This window comes from Macrobrachium nipponense, chromosome 34 (genome assembly GCF_015104395.2).
Source record: "Macrobrachium nipponense isolate FS-2020 chromosome 34, ASM1510439v2, whole genome shotgun sequence".
Lineage (NCBI taxonomy): Eukaryota > Metazoa > Arthropoda > Malacostraca > Decapoda > Palaemonidae > Macrobrachium > Macrobrachium nipponense.
The window spans coordinates 32,387,633-32,413,397 of NC_061095.1; the positions used below are offsets into that span (position 1 = coordinate 32,387,633).

General features: G+C 36.9%; 1 protein-coding gene across 10 annotated transcripts in view; it reads right to left on the reverse strand.

Annotated features, from left to right (window-relative positions):
• Positions 1-25,765, reverse strand: part of LOC135208014 (delta-like protein C) — a 633,917-nt gene that overhangs the window by 208,759 nt on the left and 399,393 nt on the right. For 6 of the 10 annotated variants that reach the window (XM_064240115.1, XM_064240112.1, XM_064240109.1 and 3 more), the window contains one exon: positions 12,033-12,096. The exons of the other annotated variants lie outside the window; for them this stretch is intronic. The gene's annotated coding sequence lies outside the window, so the exon portion shown is untranslated. The remainder of the gene's footprint in view (positions 1-12,032; positions 12,097-25,765) is intronic. 10 annotated transcript variants of the gene reach the window in all.

Sequence of the window (25,765 nt, forward strand, 5' to 3'; positions counted from 1 at the left end):
ATTTAAATTCCCTTGACACATTAGTTTAATCTATTATCAGATTGAGAAGAAAAACTACTAAGGGGACATTTTAAAATGAGTTTTAAAGCAACAATGTTGCAGTTTCTTCAGAATACACAATTTACTCCGAATACACGACATCGAAATACACATTTAATATATATATAAGATATATACTATATATATATATATATATATATTATATATATATATATATATATATACGTATATATAATAATATACACACACACACACACACATATATATATATATATATATACACATACATTTCCATGTAAAAAATTATTTGGTAACATATTTGACCTACCTAAGTAATATTAGGAGACATTTAAAAGTCACAAATATTTCATCTTAATAAACCATACATTTCAAAATCAAGAGTTGACTAACCTATTCTAAAGCAAGGTAGGCGAGAGGTAAGCCACCACCACCTTCATCTATTCCCACCAGGATGGGATTAGTGTCAGACTTGCAACAAGGAATAGCAGTTTATGGGGTGTGTGTGTGTGCTGTCGTTGTTGCTTTTTTTTATTTTCTTTTTTTATTTACTGAATTTAGGCTGCAAAACCAAACGGTGGGGCACTTGCGGCTTTTCAGCGATTCAGACAGTGAAAAAGAGGGAGTTGGAGCGGTTGGACAGCAACATAAAGAGATGCAGACAATAAAGGAGAGGAAGAACGAGGACCAAAAGGAGGAACTGGGGTCAAACAACATTAGTTAGAGCAGTTGGACACCAAGAAAGGAAGGAAGCGGGAACGGAGGTAAACCAAAGGCTGAATAGTAGGTGGAGCTATGGAACGCGGCATATACCCTTTGGTACTAGTACTACCTACACTGCATCACGTGGGGTGCACTGATGACACTAAGCCCCCACTCCTACGGGGGAAAGAGAGCAATTTAGGAACCGTTTTCCAATATTCACTGACACCAGTTTCCATTGCATTTTCTTCCTAACTGGAGTGGGAAGAGCTGTAACTACTACCATATTTGTTTGATTACGAATAAATATGTCAAAACACTTTAGATATTCTTAAATATTCCCATATTACGAGCAAAATACAAATTCCTTCCACGAAACAGGAGCGTACACACACCCACACACACACATACTATATACACACACAAAATCATCTGGCGTTACAACTGGTAGGGTCACTGACGCAGAGAGAGAGAGAGAGAGAGAGAGAGAGAGAGAGAGTTACGATACGCCTCCCAACGACAACCTTTCATTCACAGCTTGGCAATGACAAAAGCCTGATGTGAATGAACCTTGGGCAACAAGAGGCGAGCTTGCGCGCCCCGACGCAGGCAGGCAGGCAGACTAGAGGAATCGTTTCCCTTCTCAGAAGAGAGACCTAACCGTGGAACCACAAGAAGCATGAACTTGTCTTCCTTCTAGGCTTTATTAACTTCGAAGAAGCAGCTCGCCCAAATTACCTTCTTCTCAGGCTTAACCATCGCTAGTTGCTGAAACCACAAGCATTATAGACCAGGACCGACCTAGAATAGCCGAAAGTATTGGATCTGTGAGAGCTCCTTACTTAACTTTAAAAAAAAAAAGGAGGGGGGGGGGGGGGTTTAGTAGGTGAACATATGCAGTACTTCACTCTCACAACACGCACTGCAAATTTTGTCATTTTACTGACAACATTTTCGTAATAATCTAGGTTCGACAACAGGAACATGAAAATGTTAAATGCAATGTAATATTAGCACTATAATGGTAATTAACTTTCTACAATAGGAAAGGCTTACGTAACAACTCCATATCTTTAAAATAAAGAAATTCTGAATGCAATTAAAAATAAATGCAAATGTAATACTTCGATACATACATATATACGTGCGTGTGTTTGTATATGTGTATAAATGTGTATATGCGTGCAATTTATGAGGGAAAAATAAAATGTTAAAATAGCTGGTTTTATTTAAAAAAAAAAACCGACAGACATACCGCTGCCTACCGCCAGTACTTACATGCCCTTCATAATAACTTTTCTTCCCACAGCGAAGTTAATAAACCACAGCCGCTAAACCTTCAGATACAAACGACTCGCTCATATCGTCCAACATCCAAACTGAACAACCCGGTCTTTCTTTCACAGGGCAATTAACGAGTGCATTGGAATTTACCAGAACGGTAACCACTCTCATTCTGCCTGACGTACAACGGCAATTATGAAAGAGGAAAAAATAATAGAAATAACAGAGTCAAAAAAAAGGTCGAACAAAATCATAAACGCTAGAACTTGTTCTTTCGCCTCCCATAGCCCCGTAACTCCCGTTTCTCAGCCGAGGTCAACGCTTTTGACCCCTGGAGTCTCGCTGAGGTCAAGTTGCAAGTGCTGTCTCATCAGAGGTCGGGCTTCGGTTAAAGGTCGTCCACGTATACACAGTAAAAATATAACTAAACTATAGGTTGCTTGGCCGAGAAACTCTCGTCGTCTTTCGTTAATGGTTTCCACAAACATCGTCACAGAGGCAGTATTGACTGACGACTTCCACATACAACTACGACCTCGGTCATTAACTCGCCAATAAATAACAAAAGTGACTTCATAATTAATACCGCCAGTGCATAAGTGCGTCACAGTATGATCCGCAAAAGAACCTGCTTTCCTTCATCAGGGACAACTTTTGCAACTTGCATTTCCCTCCTTGAATAAATAAAACCCCATGAAAAACACTTTTTTCTAGAAATAATAGTCGCCGAGAAATAAGAATTTCCATAATAGGACATTGAGGATGCATACAACACCCACCAGAATGAGTAAAGGATACCACAATCACCTAAAGAGTAAAGGGACAAGGACCTCTGTCGGATTCAAGTAAACGAAAGCGCAAATGGTTTTAAGGATAAAGTGAGTCTTTCTGGCGGGGAAAAAAAAATCTAGCTTCCGAGAATTACCACCCTCCTCCCACCCCAAACAATACCCTTTTATAAAATCTTATTTTTGAGTACTTTAACCTTAAACCTATAAACAAAATAAAACTACCCAATCTCGTACATACGTATTAAAGTTCCGTTTCCAACACTACTTCATATGAGGAAGCAATTTGATTGAGAGAGAGAGAGAGAGAGAGAGAGAGAGAGAGAGAGAGAGAGAGAGAGAAGAGCAGCCGAAGGTCAATTCCAGTCGATATCTAATAGGACTGGCTGGAAACAAGGATTGGCTTTATCTGAATGAATGGACTCACTACTTTGGCTTCAGCTCTGCCAAATATTGGCCATGGCATTAATGAAACTTCGTCTCTGTTTGCTGCGACAATAAGCCGACTCCAATTCCACCAGGAGCTATATGGGCACCTCATTTTCCCCAAATTCTCATCCAATATTGCCCTCCAATATTCTCTCTCTCTCTCTCTCTCTCTCTCTCTCTCTCTCTCTCTCTCTCTCATTATATTACACATATATCATAAGTGGGTTGAGTTGATATAAAAAAAATCACCGATTTATATAAAATTTTTACACAAAAATATTGTCAATTTAATTGCGTTACCGAGAAAAATTTAGAAATAAAATCTGAGTGGATCTCTCTTGTTTGTCCGCCCCGGATGGAGGCGGGGTAGGAGAGACATGACACATCCACCCTTCTCCTGCAAACCTGTTTGTCCGCCCAAGGTGGGAGCTGAGTAGGTAGGGGATCTGGAAGGTAAGGGAGACATGGCGGGCAGCGCCGAATCACAGCGCATCGTAGCGCGCGCCATTCAAGCTCAGTAAAATATTATTACTGGAACCTGCCCGAATAGTACCAAAACCCTCGAAAAGCGTGAAAACGACGGAGAGCAAATTCCACAACACAACAGACAAAATATACAACATACCTATATTAAGCTTTTCATCAGAATGGTCCACAAACACGAAAGTTGTGACAGTTGCAAAACTAATGCGGGATCGTTTGCTGAACATTTTCAACAGTGCTTAAGAATTACTGAATCTGTTCGATATCTGCCACCAGAGAGACTTGGAACCAAGTTATTCACATTGCGGTATGAACATCGGCAAAAGCAAAAAAATAAAAAAATAAAAAGGCTATTGGTTTGCCTGTGCACAACCAATATCCAAAAATTCAAAACAACGGAAGTTCTCCAAACAATGCAAGTAAATTAGTATCAATCTTCAGAAATGCCACTCTCAGAATCTATGAAAAACACCGAAAGACAAGAGGAGCTGGTTGTATTAGAACATCTCACTTAGGGATGTTTCCTGTGTGTGTTCTTTTATTCATTCCATATTACATGACTTCATATAAAAACATTAATAGCCTGACAGATCCCACAAAAACCATCTAAGATGAGTTGCCACTCTGCTTATGCAATGTGTGTGTGTGTGTGTGTGTGAGAGAGAGAGAGAGAGAGAGAGAGAGAGAAGAGAGAGAGGAGAGAGAGAGAGAGAGAGAGAGAGTCGGTTTTCAGGAAGTCATCAAGTACAGTACACCAAGTTCAAACGAGGAGGCCACACCTGTAAGGATGGATCCTCCCGTCACAACAAACAAGTTCTAATCCCCTCGAGTACAAAAACAAATGCTTGAGACTCCAGCTTTGTCTGTGTAGCTGCTTGTTCAACCACTAGTTTCGTATGTATGTATTTGTATGTGTATATATATATATATATATATATATATATATATATATATATATATATATATATGCACACAAAGGAGAGCCTAAGACGTAAAACTTACAAGACAGCAATTACTGAACTTAGAAGGCAAAGTTTAATAAACGAAGCTACTAAAGGTACCGAAAAATCAGACAAATCATAACCGGCTATTGTGAAATTTATCAAAAGGAAATGAAATTACATTGTCACTGCAAGACAATTCTATCGACAGGCGTCGTTCTCAGGTCATTACTGCAAAATATATATAATATATATAAAATGTGCTTAGGTATTTGGAGGCTGTTGTCTCCGCCACTGCGTTTGATCGTTATTGCAGCAGTCCAACTTGCCTGAGTTATGACTATTAAAGATGTTTAAAATACTAATATTAATTACAAACGTGTGTGTTAAAGGCATCCTAAAATATTAGAAATCACTTTGTTAAAAGACATGACCAGCAAAAGAAAAGAAGACTTCATTCACTGTTCCTCCAGACACAATCACAAGGAAGATTCCTTATACTCAAATAAACACTAAAAACTCTTGACCCAAAATAATTCGCCTTTCCACATTCTGTATTCACTCAACAGTTCCCGAAAAAAATTACAAGAAAATCTTACGTCTTGCGCATGCAAGTATGTCAGTAACTGAAGAGAAAATATTTTCTCCTTCTACAATCAGACATTTATTCCCTAAGTCTCCGACCCATTTGCAAGAGAAAGAATGGGGAATTAAAAATAATTGAACAGCAAAACACGCCTTTAAGATTTAGTAAATATCATGGTTATCTTAGAACCGCACAATACTCAGCAAAATGTATCTTATTTGTAGCCAATTGGCAGTTTCATCTAATAGGATACTTCCCACAAGAACATCAACGGTGTCTGCCATACTCTCTCCTAAACTCTAAGATATTTTGGAAGTGCAAACACTTCCAAAATATCTTCTCAAAACATATTCAAATATATTTATAAAAAAAAAAACTTCTCTAGATCTTTGTGACATGGCCGAACTCGAAAGGAAACCTTAAAACGTCCCTCCAAAACGGAGTGTTTGTCTAAGTTTTCATACACAGTAATTTCCTCGAAGATGATCACGTCAAAACCAAAGGCAGATTAGTATCCCGTTAGAGGTCAGGCGCGTATTATGACGTTTAACCCCAACTGAAAATGGTTATACACATGTCACACATGATTTCATGATAGGATGTGTACAATATTCTTGACACAATACATCAACGATCTACAAGTACTGTATTAGGCATGGAAATATTATTAAATACTATAAATTATCTATTTTCAAGTCATCCATTTGTAAACTCAGATTGAAAGCCAATGCTTAAATACGCTTATGTTTCCTGTGAAGAACTGCAAGAGAGAGAAAGAGAGAGATTGTAGGATATCTCTCCACCACAAGACATACATTACAGCAACAACAGCCACATCAGATAATTATAGACCTAACCACCACCACTACAAATTCCCCAACACAATCCATTAACAACGCTGACGGCCACACAATGACGACGGCAGTAGCTTCTTCGTTCAGATGCCTCCGGGACGATCGTAACCATGTAATCTTCAGGAGACACCTCCCTACCTGTACCATTCATTTTCATTTGAACACATATTATCGCGAGCAATAAAACGAGAAAATAAAAAAATAAAAAACACACACACACTTTCATTTCATTGCCGAAGATATTAAAAGTTATGGCCAGAGCTTTCTAGAGACAATGGGAGTTTAGAAGGCTCTGAATTCGAGATTTATTTAAAAAATATTTGATACATAAAAGCATCGAGGGATTTCTTATTCAATAATGTTAACGTTCTTTCGAGTGTATTAAAAGAGTAAAAACAGAACATATTTCTACTCTTTGCTAATTCGGTTTCTGATGAGGGTATTCATTACACAATTCTATACAGTGTATAATACAGGGTCTCCCATATAGTCTCAGTACCATTACAAGTATTTATTGCTCAAAAACCATATAGAATGAAGTGCTCTGAATGTAAACATGAGGAAATGTACAACATTCTACAAAAAGCTGCATTACCCTATGTTAAATGGTTTCTGAGGAATATACAACAACATTCTACAAAAAGATGCATTACCCTTTGTTAAATGGTTTCTGAGCAATAAATACTTGTAATGGTACTGGATTTTATGGACTCCCCGTATATACCTCAAAACAGAAGAGAGAGAGAGAGAGAGAGAGAGAGAGAGAGAGAGAGAGAGAGAGAGAGAGAGAGAGAGAGAACATACATCATCAATAATGACGTAACCATATACGGCTTAGCTGTCACTACTCGCCCTGCAATGCCTTTGTTGCGATACCGTTTCCCAGCCGACATAAACAGACCTCACTGGAGATAACATCACCATGCTTGTCCGTAATGACTGGAAATTTGAAGGACAAAAATCAATTGGTTTTGGTGATTGGTAAGGCACCTTCATCATGCCAGGTCTCACTCAGAGTACGGGAATAACGGCAATTACGTCTCTCTCTCTCTCTCTCTCTCTCTCTCTCTCTCTCTCTCTCTCTCTCTCTCTCTCTCCGAAAGTGATGGGAAGACTGACAATACATATCATCCGGGGTATCATTTTCTTCATTAAATGATACTCTAATCATACGTCTCGATTATGCTCAATCGATGAGGCAAAACGGGTTTTGCTATAAACCTTAGCAGCAGGGGGGTAGGGGAGGGAGGTGGGGTGTGGGTAGTGAAGGAGGAGGAGGAGGAGGAGGAGGAGGAGGAGGAGGAGGAGGAGGAGGAGGAGGAGGAGGAGGGGGGGGGTGGGGTGGGGTGGATCCTCTTAATATTCTGCGTGAGATTAGAATCTGGGCCTAAACTACTGAAGGTGCTGTGAGCGCAGTCGTGACGATGGGCCCCCAACACAGCCTCCAGCAGCTCTCGGTTCTTCTGCAGCGGAGAGGCGCCTGTGAGAAAGTTTTGAGAGATGCCGCCGACGCCCCTCCCCATTCCCACACCCCCCTCCGCTCTCCATCACTCTTCATGCGGATACCCCTCCCTCCCAAATCCCTTACCTGCATACAGGCAACTCGGTCCGTCCTAGGTGAATATCAGGTTAAGAGGTCAGTTTCAAGGTTACGTTTTCCTTAATTCCGCTGTTACGATGTATTTCTGTAATGACAGATAAGGAAATATATACTGGACAGATCAACACACACACACACACACACACACACACACACACACACACACACACACACACACACACACATATATATATATATATATATATATATATATATATATATATATATATAATATATATATATACACACACACGTATATACTATGTGTGGGTGGTGAGTGCCTACGTGCGAGTGTTTGGTCATGCTTAAGATCAAATGATCAAATATACATAATGAGTATTCTTTGCATAAAAAATTGAAATGCGTAGAGCAAACAGAACAAATATCTAAATACTGAAAAGATAAATAGCTGAAGTCAAAGGAATATCGTCATATAGATTCCGTGTCTTTCGGTTAAATCATACATTCCCAGTAATTCTTTTCATGTAAGCCATACCATTCATGGCCAAAAACACAACCTGATAGGTAAGTTTTTCCTTTCGCTCATTTTGTCATCAAAATACAATGGATCAGTGAGTCATTTAACAATTTCATTTAGGATTTTTCCTTCGTCAGTTATCTGCAACAGCTGCCTGAATGACAGACTTCTATCCAAAATTACTGTCGTATACCAAATGTGATTGACGCCGAACGTAACAATTTGCAGTACTTTTATTTATTCCAACAATTATTTTCCTCAACCCTCTCTCTTGCATATATTATATCCGACCATATTTCCTGTTCGAGCCTTTCGTATAGCGGAATGATGAGGCAGCCTCACTAAAAAAATCATATATATATTATTAATATTATATATATATACTATAGTATATAGACTATATATATATATAGATATAGATATATATATATATATATGATATATATATATATATTTATATATATAATATTATATATATATATATTTATATAATATATATATTATATATTATAAAATTAGGAAATACCCATATAAGTATATATATATAATATATAATTATTAGGGTATATATAAAATATATATATATTATATATTAATATATATATATTTAATATTTAAAATAATATGAATATATATAAATATATATTTATTATAATATCTTATATATAATATATTATATATAATACATATATATATATATATTAATATATATTATATATATATATGTATATATATAATATATATATATATACATACTATATATATATATAATTATATATATATATATAATATATATATATATATATATATATATATATATATATATATATATACATATATATCCAAACCGACCTCCATTCCATCGACCACCCTAATTATCATTAAATAACCGATCCTTGCCACCTGCTAAATACATATTTCCTTTCTTTCTTCACGATGGACGTTTCTTCTTCAACTTCCCGTTCAAATCAAGTAAAAATTACTTTTAATATGCCTGAAAAAGTACATTCCAGAGTAATCAATACAAAACGGAGGAGTAGGAAAAATATGGGATGAATATCACAAACTATGAAACGGGACAATCTAACAACTAACAATCTAAACTTATTAAATAAAACTGGCCATTTGCTAAATTTATGATTAAATGAACGATGCGTAATCATAGCAGCAACCATGCTGAACATTGCCAATGGAAACGATCATAACAGAGTTAAAGGACAAACTTTTCATATGCAGGCTACGACTGATTTCCGAAGCAAACTCCGTATAATGTCAGGCAAGCATCACGCACCTCGGAATGAAGCCCCTTTTACCTTCCAACCGTTTTCTTGTCGCATTCTACTTTCCCATTGGCCTCTACTGTAGAAAAAGTTTAAAACAGACGGAGCTCTCAATACAAGAGGTGCTTGCTGATAAACAGACTCTAAGGCATACAGTCTTTGTGTGGATGCACGGATGGACTTCGGAAATTGGGTCAATGGCCAGACACTGGCGCCACGGAGGCCATTCTGTACCGTCATGGAAGACCGACGAACGACAGCCAGTGAAAAGACGTTACGAGAGAATTGTTCATTGACGTTGGCATCTTTGTGCAGTCCCTCGTGGTCTCCAGTAATCAGTTTATCAGAGAAGACTCGAGTCCATCTGTGAATCACAAACACTCCCCCAGGGAGTCGACTGCATTAGCTCCGCCGGCCCTTTCTCTAACCTTCTCAACCCTATCTGCAATCAGGCACATCTCTCTCTCGGACGCTTAATAAGCATTTGGAACCGTTTTTCAGCTTATTAAGCATTCCATTTCACCGAAGAAACATCCGGTTATTAACGAGATATGATACAGATAAAAAAAGGGGTAAAGATGCTTCCAAATAAAGCTTCGGAACAGAACCGAAAAAAACGACGATCTTATATAAAAATGCAACAATACTTTCCCTGGTGAAAGTATGAACTACTGATGAGTATGTAATAACGTATAATATTCTTCGGGGTAAATGAACCTCTCTTATGGCTTCTGCATCTAAATGACCGTCATCATTCTCATCAGTTTTCCCATGTGAACTTGGAGATTGTGAACGCATAACTAAACCACTGCCTTTTGCAACTGGTATTAAACACGTCTTTAATATTCCCCCACAGCACAGAGCTAAGAACGGGTTGTTAACATTGAACTGACTTTCAAAACACCGTTGGAACATATATATATATATAATATATATATATATATAATATATATATATTAATAAATAATTCTACACAAATACGTTTGCAAGAATAAAATTGTAAAAGTAAATGTTAGATTTGTAACCGAAGTTTTTTATTCTAATGATAATCAAAGATACAAGGAAGTGATACACTAACTTCCTGACCAGAGAGAGAGAGAGAGAGAGAGAGAGAGAGAGAGAGAGAGAGAGAGAGAGAGAGAGAGAGAGAGTAAGCATTCTAATATACCCATATACATCCTTAGTTATATTATCAAGGTCCAGGCATAATTTCCATTTATACTATTAAAATTACCACTATCGTAAACGGCTGACGAGAATCTTAACTAGAGGCAACTCAAAAAAGGAGAAGGAGGAAGTCATAAATCCCTGAAATAAATATGTGAACATAATACAAAAAAACCGTACTAAAAAATAAACCCAGAACACCGCCCACTTTCAGCGTCCAATTTAATGTCATAAACGGATGGCAATTCGCGTTTAAAATCCCACAGGCGACAGTACCATCAATTAATGCAGGCAAACGACTGGTATCAGACTGCCAATTGAGCTTCTCAACAGCTGCTGATATTCCACAAGATACGAAGGGAATGCCTTGACTGTCGGAAATCCCTCTCTGGACAACAGGCCAAATTTGGTCGGCCTTCTGTTTAACCAGAGTCCAGTTTCTTGGGGATTTGGTCTTTGCCAAGGCAGGAACAGGCTGTATACAACAACAACAACAACAAAAACAATAATACTACAAAGTATACGAAAAGTTTGACTAAAATATACAGTTTGGTTGCTCTAAGTGAGAATACGCTTTTCGACATAAACAATTCCTATTATACATCGCGCGGTGTATAATAGGTAGTTGGTCTCTTATCCCTGAAAAAATAAAAAGGATATTGGCAAACTGTCATGCCAATCACATCATATACCCAAGTGGCTCTCATTTCTATTCTATTGATGTTTTTTTTAATTCACTTTTCTTCAAGTATTCATTCAATGATGCTCGACATAAACGTTGATTTTCAATAAACCAAATATGTAAATATAAGCTGCAAGGACCAAAATCTCTCAAAATTACAACACCATAGTTAGAAAAGCCGGAAAATATCGAAAATATTATCAATCTACTCACGCAACCTGCTTGCAGAGTTTGCCCTCAAATACCATGACTTCTTTCTTCCTCGTGACAAGGATAATCAAGTGTACGAACTCAAGAGAGTTCAATTACTGTATGATGAGGGTTAGTTTACAGAGAGAGAGAGAGAGAGAGAGAGAGAGAGAGAATGTGCTCATCGCTGTCTAAATGTAAACCTAAAAGTATCCTTTGATTGGTCCTTTTCTCATCAGATAAAAGATGATGCAATAAGTGAAAAAGGGTGACAACTATGATGATGTTCCATGTTTTTTTTTCTTCTTCTTTTTTAAAGACGGGGGGGGGGGGGGGGGGGGGGAGGGGGGGGGGGGGGGGGGGGGGGGGGCTAGACACGACGGGTTGAGCAGTGGGTGAGGAGGGGGGGAAGAGAGTTAAGTGAGAGAGGAGCCGCAAGAAACACTAAGCTAAGGTCTTCAAGCAGAAAAGAAGATCAACATACAAGCCATGAGAGGTCGGCCATTTACTTCTTTCCTCTTCTCCCTCCAGCTATTCTCTTATTCACTCACCTGGTATTTGCAGTTACTCAACAGCAATGAGGAAAACCACACTCGTCAAGGGAGACGCGGTTACCTGTAAACAATAACAGAAACAGAATTAATTCCGCTGTTAACTACGTTAAAAGTGACATTCGAATCGTGTTCTAAAATGTAATGAATAAGTAACATAATGGCTTAGTAATTATCAATTACTGCACCTTTGACAGTTCAAAAGCTTTATAAATATTAACGTTAATAATAGCAATAATTTATTCGGTACTTTTGAATGACTCCTCCACATATCAAGGTCAATGTAAAAATTTTGAAGTGACCATTTTCAAAGACAGGTAAGTCACACTCTAAAATGTTTATTATGCTGACAACTGGATTCTTTATGTTACTTACAGTTAAAAATACAGAATATTTTTTTTTATTTACACTTCATTTCCCTCACTAACTATATTTCCTAAAAATCTGAAGTTAATTTTTCAAATTGTTCTATACATTTTCTTAAAATGAATTTTTACTTACATTCTATTACATAATGTTATCCATATATGATTAATAATGAATATTCTATTGAAAAAAAATTCCCAGTGTCATAATCATAAAAGAATAAGTCATTTTTTGACGAATGGAATATTCTGGAAATGAAAATCTTTTTTGTAAAGTCAACAATGACTATAAGACAAAAACAAATACTTCTAATGAAACATTCCCCCTTAGGCAGTAACTAACTTACATAAATACACGAACAATAATTCCATCACAATCCTGAGAAAAACCGTCATCACTCAAAACTTAAAAGATAGATCCAGTGCAATCCACAAGTCATATCTTTCACATGACATCACATCTAACACTACCCTGCGACTGACTCTGTTTCCAGCGGCAAGAAATATGACGCGTTAAGTGAATGCACTCATGCGTAGCCTTTCCAGAATCAAATTCTTGATCACTCCGCGCATACTGATGTCGAATGCCGTCTTCGCGTTTTGCTTGTGGCTCCAGATGTCCCTGTGCGCACTCTTGAAGAGTATTTTAGGATGGGGGTGCTAGGCCCCCGCCCTTCTCCATCCTGGCTGCGACTCATGTCGACCAACTGCCAAGTGCATCATTCATTGATCAGCACAAGCGAGAAATGGATTTTGCATTAACAAAAATCGCTCTCGGCTGGGGATCGAACTCGGGCCTCTCTCGCTGGTGAGGCGAGGCTGGTACCACTTGACCTTGGTGTTATGCACATATATATAATGTAGATGTACATACATACATATATACTACTTACATATATGTGTACAACTTTAAACCCTCATATTTTATCAAAACCTCCTCCCCTTCAGTATTAATTATGTGAAGAGAAGTTTAAAGATGGTTCACCGACTTTTAACTGACCTTCGAGTTTAAAATTCACTGTCTGCTTTAGGATAATATATGATCAGGGAATGGATAAATCTATATACATATATATATATATATATATATATATATATATATATATATATATATATATATATATATAATGTGTGTGTACATACATAATATGCAGTTTCTCTATACTATAAGCCAACTAAAACGATAGACCCAAGAACTCGACAGGATTTTTTTTCTTTAATTTGAGGTTTCCTAAGCAATGAAAATCAATTTCAAAATTTGGGAACTAAATTCAAATGAATATATTTCTCCTAAATATATAAGAATCTCACTGTAGTAGTTTTACTTTTTCAGTAGCTTGGAGTATATTTTTATATTTTTGCACACTGTACCCACTTAATAATATTAAAAATGATAAAAACTGAACTTTCGCTTAATTTTTGGATAAATTTTGTACCTACACTTTTCCCCATTTAAATGTAAATTAGCTTATTATACCAATTCTACAGTCGTTATTTCATTTCGAAATCGCAGATTAAGTACAAAGTAGATATCTTCCTGAAACAATATTTTTTAACGCTTCCTTTCTAGATGAAAATATACATTTTCAATGTAACCGCTCACTTTCAAATTCCGACTTTCATGCAACCTAATTTCCAAAGAAATACTTCCATACATCGCTAAGCGAAAGGGCACGCGTGTATGAGTGCCACATGCGAGAGACACCCGAACCCGTGTCATGGCACCCCCGCAATATAGGTCACACTTCCTACGCGGCTATGTTATTTTCCAGCAGGCGGTAACGAGGCCTTGGCGTAATAACAGTAATGGACCTTCGATTGTCGCCGGCTGCTGAAAAATAAATAGCTTCGTTACGGCATGACAGCGTCTTCCACTTTTCTCTGATGATCAAAGCCTATGCGCAAAAAGGTCCTGCTCAATACAAATGTTATTAATAATAATGGCGGCATTAAAGCTGTTAACGAGATGGAACCCAGAAAAAGATGAGATCATCAATTATACAGATTTCCCAAGAGACGGAAGACACTTCGGCTTCTGTGAGACAGACACAGAGCGGGAGAGGAATTTCGCCAAAATTCCAGGCAACCAAAAATAAAACCATCTCTGAAAGAGAGAGAGAGAGAGAGAGAGAGAGAGAGAGAGAGAGAGAGAGAGAGAGAGAGAGAGAGAGATGGCGTTGATGAACTTGGATAATGTGCGAAGACAAAATGAGAAAATAATCACCTTTAGTAGAGATGTGTGACTTCCAGCTAATCTCACGCTTAAGAATGACTGATGGCTCTGAGAGAGAGAGAAGAGAGAGTAGGAGAAGAGAGACGAAAGGATGAGATGAGAGAGAAGAGAGAGAGAGAGAGGGGGGGGGGGGAGGGGGGGGGGGGGGGGGGCTCCGGAAATGATGAGAGAAATCGCGCAATCCTTTCCATTTCTATAATCTCTCCACTAAATAAAATTAAAAATAAAAAAATAAAACTGGGAATAATAAATACTTCGACAATGGCCAGCATGCATTGAAATCTTTTTTTAACAAGTATTTTTATCATAAGTTATGTTTACATAAATACATACACACATCACATACGTTAAGGGAAGTGGCTTAATCATATAGACATATGTATATGTAAAATAAACACACACACAATATATATATATATATATATATAATATATATATATATATATATATATATATATATATATATATATATATATATATATTATACACATTTATTTTATATATCACTAATGACTGGAAAAACGTGTGGTTGCAAAAGCATGAGCAATCTTCCATGTTCTTTCTTAGTAAAAGTAAGTGAAACCTACGAACGAAATGTTAGTGAAAAATAATGATATAAATTATTCGGTGATGTCTCATTTTCTGACACCAGCAAGCACACAATCATGACGTCATCAAGAAAAAGGGGGTTACAGATGAAAGACTGATTTGGCAATTTCCTATGAAGTGAAGGAAGACCTCAATTGAGTCACGTCTGGTACTTACAGGTAAGCTGCAGTTTGCTCTCTCTCTCTCTCTCTCTCTCTCTCTCTCTCTCTCTCTCTCTCTCTCTCTCTCAATAATCCTCAGCGTCTTCGTTACCTTTTGAACCTTCACATAAAGTTCACTAAAACCCTACAGTTCAGCAAAGACAATAATACTCTTTCCTTTTATATGCGAAAGAGATATAAGACAGAGAAAAAAAATTATTCCGGCTACATAAACAAGCTTCCCTTTCTTTAACATGAAAGACCAATATGAAATTTTCCTTATGAAGTCTAATGATTTGATTTATATAGATTTTTGGGATTATGCCAAGCACTGGGGCAACTAAGGCCCATTCATAGCTGAAACGGAAATTGACAGTAAAAGGTTTGAAAACCTAGCAGTTGCACTATGAAACAACTGTTAGGAGAGGGTGGACAGTAAGATGAAAGAAAGAGAATATGAATGAATGAAAGTAGCTGCAGCTACGGGCCGAAGGGACGCTGCAAAGAATCTTAAGTAATGCCTACATTGCATCAAACGAGGTGCACTGAGGGCACTACCACCCCACAGGGAACTGAAGTCTAATTTAATAGTCCTGAAAATATAAATTTTTACTCTCAAAACATCTCTCATGTTACTGCAGCCATAAAAAAGGGTTGTAGTACAAATACAAACAATGTGCTGTAAAAAAAAGAAAAAATGAAAAAAAAACACGAGGTAATGAATGAAGCCTGCAACAAATCTTAGCTGTTTGGTGCACGCGACTTATGTTACTAAGAGTCTCGAAAGCTGATACAGTAAGATTATCATCATATATAATTTACTTAACATATTACATTACATATACATGCATACAAATACACAAAACCAAATATATATATATATATATATATATATATATATATATATATATATATATAATAATCCTATCTGTCATTATACGAATCTTCTTGTATTGTCTTTTTCCCGTATCTATGTCAGTCTCTGCCTCAGTAAAGGACGTTTTAACGTCGAAAGATCTTGCAGATCCTCATTCGTTTATTTTTCCTTCGTGGCATATATCTTTATTTATGGATTTATCACGTTCCTAACTTTCATGATTCAGTTATACACTTATACATACATACATACATCCATCATATATATATATATATATATATATATATATATATATATATATATATATATATATATATTATATATAGAGAGAGAGAGAGAGAGAGCATCACAGATTGTTCCATCTGCCTCGTAGTTTACGGTTCTAAAGATGATACTTTCACTGTTTTAAGTATCTTTTCAATATCATTATATAATGATACTATTTTTCCTTCTTCAAACCACATAAAATTATTCTACATTCTGCATTTCTTCTACATTCCAGAAGAAGCAAATATACATTTCTTAAGGCAAATGTGTCTCAATGAATAGTCCAACTCTTAATTTCTACTATTTTCTACCTCTCCAGATTCAAGGCTCCTGACTTGGTGTAGCCTGTAGGATACTACTTCCAGTCCCATCAATTCTCAACCTTTATTTTCCATTATGGGTCTAAAATTTATGCTTCTAAGCTATTATTTGCGCTTACAGCGACATCGGTGCAAATACACCAGTCCGGAATATCCACGTTTCCCTTTTTAAGAAAATGAGAGAGAGAGAGAGAGAGAGAGAGAGAGAGAGAGAGAGAGAGATCGTGGTATAGCATAATGATGATAAATCATGCAACAGCCCCCAAGTGCTTCCGTGGGATCTTCATCATGACCACTGGCCAGCTCAAACACTACTAAGGGCACGCCCTTCTACTGCTCCTCTTCTCTTGCCCATCAGGTTTCTCTCTCTCTCTCAAGGATGAAGGCAATGCCCTCGCTCTCAGCATAGCATTCAATTTGTCCTGTATTCTTTTTCTAATAGCGTTTGGTCCACATTTACTACAAGGAATTTGTGTTGCTTAAGGCTTCATACGTCAGAAGGAAAAGGAGACAAAATTAGAAATGCCATGACTTAGTAAGAATTCGCAACTGTTGTGATATAACAAAATATAGGAATGTATGTATGTATGTATGTATGTATATGTATATATGATATATATATATATATATATATATATATATATATATATATATATATATATATATATATATATTATTTATGTATAACTGATACCTGACAAGAAAGTAAAGGACGTGAGCCGAAAGATCTTGCAGTACTCCACTGTTTCACTTTTCTTCGTGGCTTCTACCGATATATATATACATAATATAATATATAAATACATATATAAATGTTTGTGTGTGTGTACATATGAAACACAAAGCATTATCGGCTTCTAATGAAAAGTCTCATTCAATCAAAAATACATTCCCACTACATGACAAAGAAAATGTTCTCACTTTTTTCCCCTTCTGTGAGATGTTCAACAACGAAATACAATCATTAGCACATCATCATCCTTACATCTTCCAAGAGATGGCCACCTGGCTGAAGAACAAAAGGAGGGGAGGGGGGGGGGGGGGGGGGGACGGTGGGGGGGGGGGGGAGAAAGAGGAGCGAACGGGAAGGGTGAAGACGAGAGTAGAGCTTGAACAATCATCTTCACCCATCGGCTATATGATCAACTAGGGCAGAATCGAGAGAGAGAGAGAGAGAGAGAGAGAGAGAGAGAGAGAGAGAGAGAGAGAGACTGCAGTGGAATCTGGTAGCTAAGAGTACCTGTGAATACCTCTTTCTGGAATTCACAGGCTGAACCGGGGTGAAGGACGAGAAACAAGAGGTTATGCAATTTTTTTTATTCGTATTTGAAAGACAAAAAAAATGCTCGGATAAAGGGAGTGTATTCTTCTCTTCTTGAGAGCAAAATATGAAAACAAAGTAAGCTTTTTTTATTTATTAACATAACATCCTTTTTTTACTGAGGTACTGAAAAATTTACAACAAGAGTTGACCACCACAACCTGTTAGAATGCTGAGAAGATTCGAAAAGAAATAAAAGGCTTGTATCTAGTTAGTTCTACAACTGAAAGAAGCCAATTTTTTAATAAACAAAATCTTTAAACCAAAGAATGACAGATACAAATTTTCTTCAACTGCGGTACAACACACTTGAGTCAATCTTTCTCAGATCATCTCAACAGAATCGACACCAATGCAGAGTTCCTACGATATGAAGGGGAAAGGAAGTGGTATCTATAATCATTGCAAAAAAGTATAAACAAAAAAATGTATACTCATATACCATAGGCTACCATACTCAAACACGTATACGTACAAAAAGACATGTTGAGTCACAAGCTATTATACTAGTTTCAAGGATCCAATGGTTGAATGAAAGCCCTTCTTTGCACCCTGTGAATATCATTCATCATACATATATATATATATATATATATATAGTATATATATATATATATATATATATATATATATATTATATATATATATATATACACGCGCGCACACACACACACACACAACAAACACAACACACACACACACTATAGTATAATATATATTATATATAGATATATATATACATTTTAATCTATATGCATAGATACATGCACAGAAATTCAGCCAATTAACGTTACTCTTGCTCTGGTTGCTCAACAATATAATGTATAATAATATATATATATATATATATATATATATATATATATATATATATATATATATATATATATATATATATATATATATATATATATATATATAAACATACATTCTTTCGGTTAATCAAGTGAAAAATTACATTTAATAAAGAAGCGGTTACAGGTAAAACAGGCTGATTGGAGATTGGAGACAGCTTGATTTTTTCAGATTTTCCTAGAGAGAGAGAGAGAGAGGAGAGATAGAGAGAGAGAGAGAGGAGGAGAGAAGAGAGAGAGAGAGAGAGAGAGAGAGAAAGGAAGGGGGGGGGGGGGGGGGGGAAGAAGGCACATGATGGTAAGCCTTTTAACTTAGACGGGGAAATGGTTGGGACGTGTTCATATTAATGATTATACGAAAGAATTTGATCTATGGGGTTATTCATCAACCCTTCATTCGCTATTCCGTCTCTCCGTTGACCATCAAAAGGAAATTCCTATCAAAATGAATTATATATACCTTTCCATTATAATCACTCAAAACATTTTCAAGTAATTACGGCTTGAGAATATCTACAGATACTATTAGTGAATACATACTGCAACTCATATACAATCAAAATGGAAATAAATCAAAGGTATAAACACTGCCTAGATTTTCAAGCCAGGTATTCTTTTTGTCTTTAATTATTATCTTCCATCTTTCTCTCTTGGGCTTCTAGATTTAAGTTATAATTTCAAGTACAGAGATTTATATATATAAGGCATCAATCATACGAGAGAGAGAGAGAGAGAGAGAGAGAGAGAGAGAGAGAGAGAGAGAGAGAGAGAGAGAGAGAGTGTGGTCTGTTAAGAGCAGCGCTTCAAGTCGCATGAAAGACACGTTATGGATGATGACAATAACAATGTATCACTTACAAAATGAGTATTCACTGTGATTTACGATCTAAGCTGAAGGGAATCAAGCCCAGATGAGGTTTCCGTATAAGAGCACGTTTACCGTATATTAATGGAAAAAGGAGATGAGGTCGATAAGGGAAAAATGGAACAGTTCTCAAATTTAGTAAAATTCCAGTGTTCCTGACAATTAACCTTCTCATTCCTTTATAGATGATGTTCCCACGATATGACCCACAGACAAATCGCTTCTCCCTCCTGCATGCAAGCGAGACGCCCATGGAGGAGCACGTCGTGTCCTTTTGGGTACCTGAAGTGGCCTGGATGACAATTCCCATGGCTACTCCGGACCCAAAGATGAGATACCCGGTGGGTGTTGGCAGTGCCCGAAAATCATATCAGACACCCAGGTCGTGACTTGACCAGGCCTCTTCCATTGCAATCAGGGATTTTTCTTCTTTCGCTTTTTTTTTGACGAAAAATTCCACTGACACACCGGAAATGAAGTTTACTAGGAAACATGGGATTCATATATCAATGTATTTGCTGTATGACACATTTCCATACGATGTATGTGCACAAGTCTTTACAGATAAAGTTTATCTTGTGTATGGTATATATATAATATATATATATATATATATATTATATATATACATATATATATAGTGATATATATATATATATATATATATATATATATATAATGACGTTCCTTTAACAGGGTCAAGCTACTTTCCCATTTTAACTGCTTAATCGTGTTTGAGCCTTTGAGAAGAAATATATACATACATACATACATTTGTATAAATAAATAATTTATATGTATATATAATTTATAGATCAAGTGTGAACATTTGTGTATGCTCTTAGTACATAACTGTGTATGAGCAGGATTAAAATTCAAATAATCCACTCGAATCAATAATATTTCAAACCCCTTTCTTGAGAAGCTTTCAATCCTTGTATCGAAGCCTCCCTTTCGGCTTCTCAATCGTAAGCCGTCTTGCCCTGGGACAAGCCCTGAGTAGCGGGTTGGGTCGGGTGGGTCAGCGGTCGTGCAGTCTTTGGCTACTTCGGGCGGTGCGACAAGCGAGGGAGGGAGGCCACCTTCTTCTCTCCCACGTCAACGAGGAGGAGGAATTGGTCACTACTTACTAAAACCGAGAGGGGCACGATTGTCGTGACGCCAATCAGAAGCGACTCGATTATTATTACGCGGGATTTACATGCTCCGAGGGCGAAGACGGTGCATATGAGCTGATGCAGACTTTACCGTGGGAGTTCAACCGTTTTCCCAAGAGGCAATTCAATGTTCCTGGAACATAATGGCCAGCGTTCTTAGAAAGTATAAGAAGCGCAGCAATACATCGTGAGCGAAATGTTATTGCTGACTTAGCAACTGCGCTTCTTTTATTCATAAAAAACTTTAAAAATTTATAAGCAAAATAATCTCGGTGACTGACAAAGGTTTTATTTGGTCTAATCCAAAATATTTAATAAGAACTTCTGTATACCGGAATGACACCGAGAAATTCAAAGCTTTTACACTGGCATCATGACCAACAGATCTAAAAGCAATTTCCAACATTATCAAAGTTTTTAAAAAGGAACTAAAAAGCTAATGCATCTCAAAATTACCAAAATTAAAATACACCCGAGTACAACATTGTGGCTGGTGCCTTCTATCCCAAAAGCTTTCATATCTTATTATGATAAATGACGTTAAAATGAGAAACTTTAAACGGAATTGGCACAAGGTCATCTAAATCTACAATACAGCCAGTGTTGAGGAACTGAACAAACTAAATCATCTTTCTCTTTTCTTTGCACTTTTCATTACCCGAAGGCGTTCTATATCGGTTGCCTGAGGGAGGAGAAGAGGGCGGAGGGTCAATGGTTCCCACGCCCTCGTGGTTATCAGATGATGACCGGCAGCCTGGAAGCTGCACATCTTTTTCTCCTGGTGGTCATCTGGACGCACACGCAACCACGGAACGCTCCAAGACTGGATCGTGGGGACGCCGAATGACCTGCCTCCCTCAGAGTACCCAAGGGCACCCGGGCATCTGGACCTCGATGACAGGGTATCTCCGATAGAGACGAAGAGAAATAAGGTAGAGACAGAAGAAAAAAATTAATAGTACATACTATGGCGTGGGATCGAGTTCCTAAGGAAGTCAAGAGCTATCGGTCAAGGGGAAAAAAAAAAATACTGATCTCCAGTTCCCGTTTCAGTAAAACATTCCGATGCCCTCCGACCCCACTTTAAAGATCAACTGACATGTGGGAAACTGATGGCATTATGGAGGATGGATATGGAGAGGTGGGATGGAGGAAGAATACAAATGTTTCTCTCGTCCCTCTCTCAATGACCTCCTGCTCTTCCTACCCTTTCCCTTTCGCTGAGAGATCAAGACGCAGCAGCCATGAACGACACTTCTCAAGAGAATGCTGCCGGCCCACCCTGGGTGCTCGTCCTTGATGTTACGGGCATGACTCACTGAAGAGATGCAAACCAGGTTTCATTCTTTCGGAAAGCTTAACTTTTGAACAATACCGCCTCTAACTAAACCAAACTCTCAATAACTGAATACATATTTATCCTGTCTTATAAAAGCAAATCTCGCATTAGCAGAGGTATTAGAAATGCAAGTAAAACTTCTATTTGGTCTTTTCCTGCTTACAGAACCACGGAAGAAGAAAAAAATTGACGACCTGATTCATTATTGTAAACTGGAGTCGCAATGCCGTCCTCGGTTAATATGAAATTTACTAAAAAGTCAGACTATGTACAAATTGTCTCTACGTTTGCGGACAGGTCTGAGCTATCATGAAAGAGGCAAGAGGCCTGACATTTTTCCCTCCTATCGAAACAAAATAGAAGAGTACAAACAGGTTCAAATCAGTACAGCACTAAAGAGGTTCTTGTAATTCTGCGTTTAAACTGTACATAATTGCATTAACCTCAATAATGCTATATTTCTAAATACAGCAAATACAACAGAATCGTTTTCCGCCTAAATATATTTTATGCAAGTTTTTTAAAAGGTTCATGTCACTTCCTGTTTTACTTGTTCATATAATAATAATAATAATAATAATAATAATAATAATAATAATAATAATAATAATAATAATAATTATTATTATTATTATTACTATTATAATAATAATAAAAAATGCACATATATAATACTGAATATGCAAGATATTTACGGCAAATATTTCAGGAGTAAAAAATATGTGGTCATGAAAGGTTATAGATTCAGTAATTAGTTAGAAATTTACAAAATGAAAACTGTCAACATAAGGAGATTTTCGGACGCTCTGCTACCTATAGTTTACTGACACATCTAATGCGTCAAAATGTTTAAGTGCAGGTTGTCATCCCCTAAGAAGGAAGGTCCATAATCACACGATGCCAGTCTAGGTCGCTTTCCACAAAAAAGGGGAAAAAACTTGAGTCCCACATAGTACACCGCGGGATCTATCAGCAAACACGAACAGCAGATCAGGCCAAGGCCAAATGACTATATAGAAAGGGGAAAAGTCAGGTCTAGAAGCCCGAATTATATAAGGTCTGGTCGTGGCGTGACACTTCAAGAGACTGACCTCCAAGGCACCATACGTTGACCTGCGATTCCCTTAAGAGGAGTGTCGACGGAACCATTCCTGTCGCCCACTCCTCCCTCTACAGGTCACGCACAAGACTTCTGACGGCGATGATACTGGGGTGGGAAAATGTTCCCACTGAATCTGGTGGCTCTCGGGTCCCGTTGCGACACAATGCCGTTCGCACCAGACTTCCAAGGTCAGCTGTATCCTTTACTGAAACTCTTTTTCAACAGTCTTCTTTAACCTGGAGTCAAGACGAGGGATGTTTGCCCTTCCTGACCACAGACGAGACTTAGCTCTCCATCTCAAGATGGGTGATAGGTCTCTCGGTTGATTGAAACACCCGACTCTGTACATATTCATTCCAATCTTCGTCAAATCTGCATATTCAGTTCAAATGTTTGTTTAGAGTTAATGCACCAAAAAAGTGACAGGGCTGTACTGATCCTATAAAAATTTGACGCTGGCCTTCGACGGGGGACATTTGAAATTTACAGATAAAAAGAAACACAGATATAAATACATTTTATGTAGGAAAGTAGAGTAGCCAAACACCAGAAAGGCTACAATAACCATAAACAAATTTTGGACAAGAATATAATTTTAAAAAATTACAACAGCTAATACCGAATAAAAATAATTTGAGGTATGACAATTTCAGATAAACGAAGATTTATACAAAAAGTGGAAATAAAAAAAATAGCTATCGAAGGAAAAGGAAGAAAAGAGTATTACTGAAAATAAAACTTATTTCCCAGGACCTGAAGCACATCTAGCACAATCAACTTTCCATTTTGTTGAAGTTGGAAAAAATGTAAGAGAGGCCCAGTTGTCTCTCACAGTCTGTCGGTCGCCCTGGTGTTGATTACCGTGATTTCTGAAGCCTCCATTGAAATCTCTCTCTGCAATCGCAAACTTCCCTGCACTGGAGAGACACTTCACCCCGAAAGTCATTAACTGCCTTTCGCTGGAGCACATTCCCCCATAAATCGGGGACTTTGATTATCTCTAAAAAGATTTCAAATAACACCTTGAATCTTCTCGAGTCACGCTTTCCCTCTTCTCGTGACTGCAGTTTCCCCCAGGGAAGAGCAATACTCACCCTCAACACTTGAGGTAAACAATTGTAAAATAAAAGGAAACCCCAAAACTGGAGACATTCACTGTCATCAACAAGATGATCTACCTGATTTATAGCATATCGTTCCCTTCACGGCATAGATTCACTTTCAAACTAGCTACATTACTAGATAAACCTACTGAACTTCTTTCTAAAATCCAGTTCACTCTCTTAATTAACTGGAAACACTTGGTACAGTCCTCTGAAAATGTAACTAATGTTTCAGCTCGAAAGGTTAAACAACTCCGTAAACACTACTTTAAAGTTTCATAACTGCACAAACATGTAAGTGTGTATACATATATTCTCTCTTATTGCTAAGCAATTTTTTTTTTTTTTTGCATCTGGTGATTAGCCTTATTTTTATTTCCCGAGATCGCCTGTCTTTTATTAAAACTCTATTCTACTAACTGATTTTTCTCTTTTCACTAATTATTTACAATGAACATATGCCCATCCTGACAGTACAAGCCAGAAACGGAATGGGGTAAAAAAAGAAACAATAAAACAACAGATTAAATATGAACATAGTATGTTACAATCAGCACATGAATTCAAGAAAGCGCTGCAGTCAATTCCATCCCTGGAAAGCTAAATGCATTTTTAGATTTTTGTATTTTTGTAAGTGCAAATTGTATTTATTTTTAATATAATATATAATATACTAATAATAATCATAATAATTTAATTTTAATAAAATTAAATAATAATAATAATTATAATAAAATAATAATAATAATAATAGGATGTAACCGGAACCCCACACATATAAATACCACCAGTCGAATTGGAGGACTGTGATAGAGCGGAGAAAAAAAAAATAAATGAAAAAAAAAAAACTAAATAAAATAATAATAATAATAATAATACTAACAACAACAACAATAATAATTAATAATAATAATAATAATAATAATAATAATAATAATAATAATAATAGTCATTTATAACCATAAAGATTACATTAAAATGAACGTAACAGCCTTGAGAAAAATGACCTAACAATTAAATGCCACTACTTGGTAAGCTTCAAAGACAACACATTAAAATCGAAAAGCCCATAAAACTATCCTCATTATTGCCAATATCATTAGTGCCTTTACTTCCTTCACTTGCATCTCTCGTACTTGATGGTGAGCACTACTATGTCAAAATCACATAATACAAAGTTT